Source organism: Chenopodium album, chromosome 5, assembly GCF_948465745.1.
Source record: "Chenopodium album chromosome 5, dcCheAlbu1.1, whole genome shotgun sequence".
NCBI lineage: Eukaryota > Viridiplantae > Streptophyta > Magnoliopsida > Caryophyllales > Amaranthaceae > Chenopodium > Chenopodium album.
Genome location: NC_137838.1, coordinates 12,759,438 through 12,767,843, shown reverse-complemented (window position 1 = coordinate 12,767,843; position 8,406 = coordinate 12,759,438). Strand labels below are relative to the sequence as shown.

Below are 8,406 nucleotides of genomic sequence, written 5' to 3'. Positions count from 1 at the left end.
CTAAAACCAGCAGCATCAGCAAATTACAACAACAGCAACAAAGACAGCAACAGGTTCAGCAACAGAACCAGAACCAGCAACATCAGATGCTGACCAGAACAACAACAGAGCAGCATAGCAGAACAGTTAGCAACAGCAACAGACCTCAGCAACAGCAGCTGATTTCAGCAACAACAACATAAAACAGCAGCAGCTGCTGACCAGAACAGCAACAGAGCAGCAACAGCACTGCAGAGTAGTCAGCAACATCAAAAGAACTCAGCAATAGCAGCTGATTTCAGCAACAGCAACAGAAAACAGTATCAACAGCAGAGACCAGCAGTAGTACAAAAACCAGCAAAAGCACCGGAAACAAAACAACAATAGCAACAATCCAAAAACCAGAAACCAAAAAGCAGCAGTTAGGAATAAGAAATTAGCAATAAAAATCAGCAACAACATAAGAAAACAAGAACATCAGAAGCAGCTCCCTGAAAACCAACTAAGCAATCAAGTATTTGCTTCCCGCTGGGATTCTACAGGCTGAATGAAAGACAATATCCCTAACTAGAACATCAACAGGTTTGCAACAACCAGTAAACAAAACTGCATTCCTCTGAATCCAAATACCATATACTGTTTCAGTGAAGGCTACATGGATCACTTTGTTTTTCAATCTGGAACTTCTGCAGATTTTCTTCAACCATTCAATCTCATCACTAAACTGCTGAACAGGCTTGGAAACATGTAAGATACCCAACACCTTGTTCCAAACCTGCCTAGAGTAATCAAAGAATAAGTGTTGAACACTTTCATTGCTATTCAAGCACAAGAAACACCTTGGATCACAATAAAAATGTGTTGTTGAAGCAACCTATCCTTAGTGACAAGCCTATTCCACAAAGCTAGCCACCAGATAAATACACTTTTAGGAGTTGCTAAGTTATGACAAATGACTCTCTTCCTAGGAACCTTAGGGACTTGAGGCCTAATAGCAGCATAAAGCTTCTTGATTTTCATCTTGTTGCCCTGTATGAATCCATCCCATCCCCCTTGATCATTCACAACATCTCTACAACTCAGAATCTTCTTCAAGAACCAAGAGCATTTAGCAGGGGTAGGAGTGGTCCAACAATCTTTATACTTGAAATAATAGATATGGACCCACTTAACCCAAAGATTATCAGCCTTGTGAGCAATATCCCAAAGTAACTTAGTGACAACTGCTTTATTCCACTCAGGAAGAGAAAGCAAGTTCCAGTGTAACACCCTAGAAATTCCTTTCTTTTAAATACCCATTCTACTCTTTTAAAAACACGATTTAGGAATAACTAAGACATTACCGCCACCGTTAAAACGGCTAAGGAAATTATCAAAGATACACAGCGGAAGACTCAAAATTAAAAACCGATTAAGCAAGTCAACTCAAAAGTCAACCAAACGAAAATAAAGTTTAAAACCAAACAAACAAAGTCAAATAAAATCAAACTACAACTTGGAACCATTAAAGGCCCTTATTCAAAAACCGTTCCAAAACCAAACCTTTGTGTTAGTCCACATAAAATAAGTCATAAATAAATAAAGCATAAAACACCTTGTAACCTAATGAAAACTAGTAAGATTCACTCTTCTCTCATGCCCCATCATGATCATGCTTCAATACCTGAAAAGTTTATCTCTACTTGTTTCCACTACTCTCCATTAGAAATGGGTCATCATAGGGCCAAGGTAAAGAGATGGCCAAATACACAAACACACACAATCAGCAAAGCTGAGTACATAAGTGTAAATTAGCCACACTAACATGCTTTCACCTATCAACACACACTTACCTCATTGCACCTGTTCACAAGCATACACACCAATCAACAAGACACAATGACTAGACACTAATTAATTCATTTTGAATTGATTACGCAACGAACGGGTTTCCACCTCCTAACCTCCCCCAAATAAATTTGAGGTTAACAGACACGGGAGCTAACCGTGCCAGCGACAAAACCACTCAAAGGTGGCGGAATTCCTGCGCATAATAATAAATAAAAAAAAGGAATATACATCGTCCTGTACTCCATTAGAAGTTATGGTTAAATATAAAACCCCATAACTCCCCCCATTATTCATACTCAAGGTATATACGTTCCAAGAGTTTTGGTGCGTAATCTCTTTCACTTTACGTTATTTACATATTATTAAACTTGGTGATGACTCTCAAAGCATAATAAGTCAATCAACAATAATTATTCAATCAAACAAACATACCAATTTAATTCTTGAATAATTAGTGACCACATATTATTTAATGTTGAACCCTTTTTAATTCTACCTCAGTGTCAAAGACACCTTAAACGCATAATGCGCCAAAAATCCTATCCCTCGGTGTTAAAAACACCTTAAGTGCACAAAGGCACCAACATACAATTTATTCCTTGTGTACATAGACACTTATATAGCTCCTTCCTCATGCTTAAAGCATCAATAAAAATTATTTGAACCATAATAAAATTCCTTTTCAATATTCCAAACAAAATTAAACATGTAGTTTAATTAATCATGCCTTCTAACATGCCATAAATAAAGATGTGGTTCAAACACAACATGTCCAAAATATAATCTTCCAATCTATAACCATCACAAATAATTCATGCTTCCCAATTCAATCACAAACATCATAATTTCACAATTCATACATAAACCTTAGCATGATACTACTTGTAATTAATTGAAATCAAACCTAGCATGATTCTACATCATCAAAATATGCTAAGTACGCATACGTACCTCAATTAAGCTCTTAAAATGGTCAATTACACTACAACACCTCTTGAACCAAGTCTCCTACATAAAGGGACAATAAACCTATATTAATTACCTTACTATACACAAATTTCCAGCAACTTTTAAACATTTTAAAACCTCACTAACAAGCTGAAATTTTGGTTTAAAACCTTTAAAACTCTCTCTTTAAGAGAGTAATTAAAACCACAAAGTGAAAACTCAATTATAGCATTCATATAAAAATTCCAGCATACTTTTTAAGGCTTAAACCCTTTAAAAAAATCTGAAAATTATATTAAACCCACTTAAAATATTCTCTACTTATGGGTAATCAACTCCCTTTAATTAATACACAAAAGTAGTATGTAAATAAAAATTCCAGCATTATTCTATTAACAAAAACCCATTAAAATTTCATTAAAACTCCATAAAGATACAATCTTTAAGCTTTATTACCACTTACAATCAAAGGGTATATAAAACCCCCAAATCAATTGTGAGTTAGAACCCTAAAAATCAACACTTTAATAATTAAAACCCTAACTTATAATTTTATGAAATCTGAAAATAAAACACTTTATTATTTAAAATTTACAATCTTTAATCATCAAAACATAATTATGATACTAATCAAACATACTTTGAATAATTAAAACCAAAACCCATAATTAAAATCATCAAAATAGCTAGAATGAAAAGAGGAGAGAAAAGGGAAGAAGGAGGTGACCCGTGGTGGTGGTGGTCGGCTGGTCGCCGGCGGCTGCTGGGCGGCCGGAGGTGGCTGGTGACGTGGCAGGTGTGAGGTGGCGGGTGACGTGGAGGAGCAAAGCTTCCAACTTCTACTTGCATTGTGAGTAGTTCACGTGAAGCGGGGGAAAAGAAAAGTAAGAACAAGAGAAAGAAAACAAGGAAGAAGGAAAAGAAAAAAAAAAGCTTACCCCTTTGACTTTTGTGTGGCAAATTTGGGGATTAAAGGGATATTTATAGAATAGGGTAAATTATAATTATTTGGGCCTCATAAGAAATGGTATGATGGGAAGAATAATTGGCCCAAATAAATAAGTAAATAAAATGATTAGCCTTATAGTGAAAATGGGCTACATTTAGATTAATTAGTTATTGACCCAAAACTTGTTTTTATTTATATATTCCAATAATTAAAATAGTTTGACCCAAAATATATTTTATTATTAAATAAATAATATATATATAAAATACATTAAAATACGGGGTATTACATCCAGCCACCACAGACTTTAGGGATACAGACATAATTCCAAGCAACCAAAGATTTCTTAGCAGGGGCAGAGGATCCAGTCCAAAGAAAGCACCTGAATCTAGCCTCGATCTCTTTCAGAATTTTCTTTGGCAAGATAAAAATTTGAGCCCAATATGTCTGAATACCATACAACACACTCTTCACTAACTGAAGCCTCCCAGCATAGGACAAGTGCTTAGCCATCCACCCTTGAATTCTAGCAGTCACCTTCTCCATCAAAGGCCTACACTAAGCAATAGTAAGCTTCTTGGAAGAGAGAGGGACCCCAAGATACCTAAAAGGAATAGTACCTTGAGAAACACCAAGAAGCTCTCTCAGCTCTGTCTGAACATCAACAGAAACTCCTCCAAAATAGACTTCACTTTTATCAAGATTAGCAGAAAGCCCGGAAGCACCCGAGAATTTCAAGAAGTCTTGGAAGAGAAGCTTAACAGAAACATTATCAGCTCTAGAAAACATCAATAGATCATCAGCAAACATCATGTGAGTTAGATTTAACTTTTCACATCTAGGATGAAAGTTAAAATCAGGAGTTAACCTAAGCTCATCAAGGCATCTGGAAAGGTATTCCATACCAATAGCAAAGAGAAAAGGAGACATAGGGTCACCTTGTCTTAAACCTTTCTTAGCTTCAAAAGGAGGGGTAGGAAAACCATTAATAAGATTAGAATAAGAGACAGAAGTAAGACAAGTCCAGATCCAGCTAACAAATCTCTAAGGGAAACCAAGCTCCTGTATAACAGTAATCAAGAATCCCCACTCAACTGAATCATAGGCTTTCTTCAAATACACCTTAACCATGCATCTAGGTGAGATAAATTTGTGATCATAGCCTTTGATCAATTCAGTTGCAAGAAGGATATTTTCACCAATGTGCTTGCCTGGACCTCACCAATGATAGCAGCAAGTCTAGCAGTTATGACCTTCGAAATGAGCTTATAGACCACAGTGCAACAGGCTATAGGTCTAAAATCCTTAACATGGGAAGCATTAGGGATTTTAGGAACAAGAGTAATAGTTGTGCAATTCCATTGCTTAGGCAAGGTCCCTTTAGTGAAGAAATCAATAACACTAGCATAAATATCATCTTTCACAATATGCCTAGCTCTCTTAAAGAAAAAGGAGTTAAAGCCATCAATACCAGGAGCTTTAGTGTTATCAATTCCCTTAAGGGCAGCATCAATTTCAGCATGAGAAACAGGCTGAATGAGATAACTCTGAGCAACAGAGCTAAGCTGTTTACCCCTCCTCATAGTAACAAGATCAACAGCAGGAAGCCAAGGAGCATGAGTCCCTAAAAGAGACTTATAGAAGGAGATAACTTCATGAGAAATAGCATCCGGATCCTTAAGCAAAACCTGGTTAGAGTCAAAGATGGAGTCAATTCTATTCCTTGCTTGTCTATTCTTCATCATAGAGAAAAAATAATGAGAATTGCCATATCCAAGCTTAATCCAGTTGATCCTAGATTTTTGTTTGAAGATGCTTTCCTAAATATCATTCCAGTGTTTGACAACATTAATAGCATCAGATTATTTAGCATATAAATCCAAATCATCAGGATTCTGAGCCATTAAGTTTTGAATTCCAGCAAGCTCAACATTAGCTTGATCAATCTTCTCCTCAATGTTGCCAAACTGCTTGCTATTAAGAGACTTGATACTAGACTTCACAGAATAAAGCTTCTGCCAAACAGAACTACCAGAACCCCAAGCCTGAGAAACAGTATCAAGGAAATCAGGATGATCAGCAATACAGTTTAGAAACCTGAAAGGTCTACCTCTCCCAGCAGGGGTAGAACAAACATCCAACAGAACTGGACTGTGATCAGATAAAGAAGGGGGGAGATAAACAGTCTTAACATGCCCATGAGAGGCCAGCCAAGCTTGGTTACCAAAGACTCTATCAATCCTAGAAAGAGTTCTAGGACCAGTGTGAGCCTTATTTGACCAAGAGTAGAAGGCTCCTTTGCTCTTGACCTCAATGAGGTCCAAATCATCAACCAAACTCTGGAAATCTCTAGTCTCATAATCAGTAACATCAGTACCATGAAGCCTATCTGAAGTATGAAGAACAGAGTTAAAGTCACCAGCACAGAGCCAAGGAGAATGATGAATAGAGATGTTCCTAATTCCTTCCCACATAGGAAGCCTATCATGAATAGAGTGAAGCCCATAGACAACAGTGAGATGAATTTAAGTAGAAAGATCCTTAGAAGAGACACTACAATGAATGAACTATTCATGAATCTTCAAGACATTGACAGTTACTCTATCTGCATTCCAACCAACCAAAATCCTCCCTTTGGGAGAAAGATCATAATTGCACATCCAAAGCCAAGAAGAGCCAAACTTCCTCTAATAAGTGAGAACATTTTTTGATTTGATTTTTGTTTCAAGAAGACCAATAACATCAACTGAATGAGAATAAAGCAACCTCTTTACAGAGGTGTAGGGAATAGTTTCAAGCCTTTAAAATCCCACTAGCTTGAACCCCACTGTGATCATACACTAAAGTACGGTGGCGTCCAAAAGGGAAGAAGATAGAGCAAAAGAGTCGCCAACAAGTTTTTAAGGAACTTGTAAACCATCACGAGGTGAAGGTTACACCCCTTAACGATCCAAGAGATCGTCAACTCCATAAGGTCATGAACCAAATAAGGGTTCGGGGATGAAGGTACAAGTCCAACCTAAAAGAGATTGAATCTGCCCTAATAATAGGCCTCTACTTTATTCTGATCGTATTCATGTGCGCTTTCTGACTAACATGCAATCAATAGGATTAACCCTAAACCTGTTTAATCTATGTTGGTTGAATATTAATGCACAAATAAACTATTATTGGCGATCACTTGAAATTATAATCACATTAACCTTAACAAGATTATTAATTATCTTATCAAGCGTGATTACAAGTATTAAATTCCCTTTAAACATGCAATAAAAGGTGATCAAGCAATAACAATAAATATCAAGCAACATAATAATAATCATGATAATAATAATAATCATCATCAAAATAATAATAATCATAATATTCATAATCATTATAATCATTATAATCATAATCATATTCATGTTAATATTAAAGCATAATAAAAATAGCAAGATCCTAGGCATGATACTAACAAGATTAATAACAAACCCTAGCATGTCACTAAGCAATAAAAATCAAATCTTTAGCCCTAACATGATACTAACATGAATAAATATTAGGAAGAACATAGGAAGCATCATAACAATCATATTTAATATTAAAAATATCCTAGACAGGATACTAGGAATATCATAATAACAATGTAAACATGATATCTACATCATAATATCAATTAAACCATTAAAGTACTTACTTGGATGTCTCGTACCTCTTTCTAATAACAAAATACACACGTTAGTAACTTCAAGGAAAATAATAATCAAAACAATTAAATTAAATAATTGAAAGAGAGATTTGGGACCAAACCCTCAGAAATTAAAACCTTTCACGTCTAGGGCGAAGGCAACTTCGAATATGGCTAGGTGTATCAAGATCTTGTGAATGCGGAATTTTGTATGTGAAAACAAAGTTTAAAAGAAAAAGATGAAAGAAAGAGATGAATGATTAAGAGAGAATTAGAGAATTAATGATTGCGAATGAAAACTGATTGTAGGTGAATATTCGTGAGAATTGGTGAATGAAAATGGAGTTTTTGATACGATATTTATAGAGAAAATCATCCAAAAAAGATAATTTAACAAAACAGAGTCTGAAGATCGAAAAACACATTGGCGCCAGCCCTGGCTAGTTGGCGCCAGGCACCAGTGGCTAGCGCCAGGCGCCAATGGCTAGCGTCTGGCGCCAAGCCTGGTTCCAGGCGCCAAGGCCTGGGGTTGGACGCCAAACTGGATTTCAACGCGTTTTCGAAAATCTGATAAATTTCCTGTACTGGAAGATAAAAAAATATCGAAAATGCTATTTGATCTTGATTAAAACTCTTAAGAGTCCTAATTGAATTAGGAATGATGAGAACCTTCTAGAATGTTCTAGAATACTAAAACCATTCCTAATTGCATTAGGAATGATAAATTATATTAGGCCCTCCCCTAGATCATTAGGCCGTACTTAAAGCTCAAACCGGGCCCAGTTTAGTAAATCGGCCATAACTTCCTCAATATTCATCGGAATTGGGCTTATAATATATCGTTGGAAAGGTCTTTGCAAGCCCCATCCAACTACAACACTATTGGACCCATATCATGGACCAACCAAACTGGATTGGCTGTTTTCTTAAAATAAAGTTTTCAAAAACAGGGAGAAGAGAAAAGAAATAAAACTTTCCGCAACACTAGACCTTTCCACACTTTCGTTTCATTCGATTATGATTCGACGTG

The 8,406-nt window shown here is 36.1% G+C and overlaps 1 long non-coding RNA gene across 1 annotated transcript; it reads right to left on the bottom strand.

The window, feature by feature from the left end:
* Positions 1–1,527: 1,527 nt before the first annotated feature.
* On the bottom strand, positions 1,528–3,560 carry LOC145630468 (uncharacterized). Its single transcript, XR_014112056.1, has 3 exons — positions 3,485–3,560; positions 2,761–2,817; positions 1,528–1,670 (listed from the first exon to the last, which is right to left on the bottom strand). It is a non-coding gene; the product is annotated as an uncharacterized LOC145630468 (long non-coding RNA).
* Between the last annotated feature and the right edge of the window lie 4,846 nt (positions 3,561–8,406).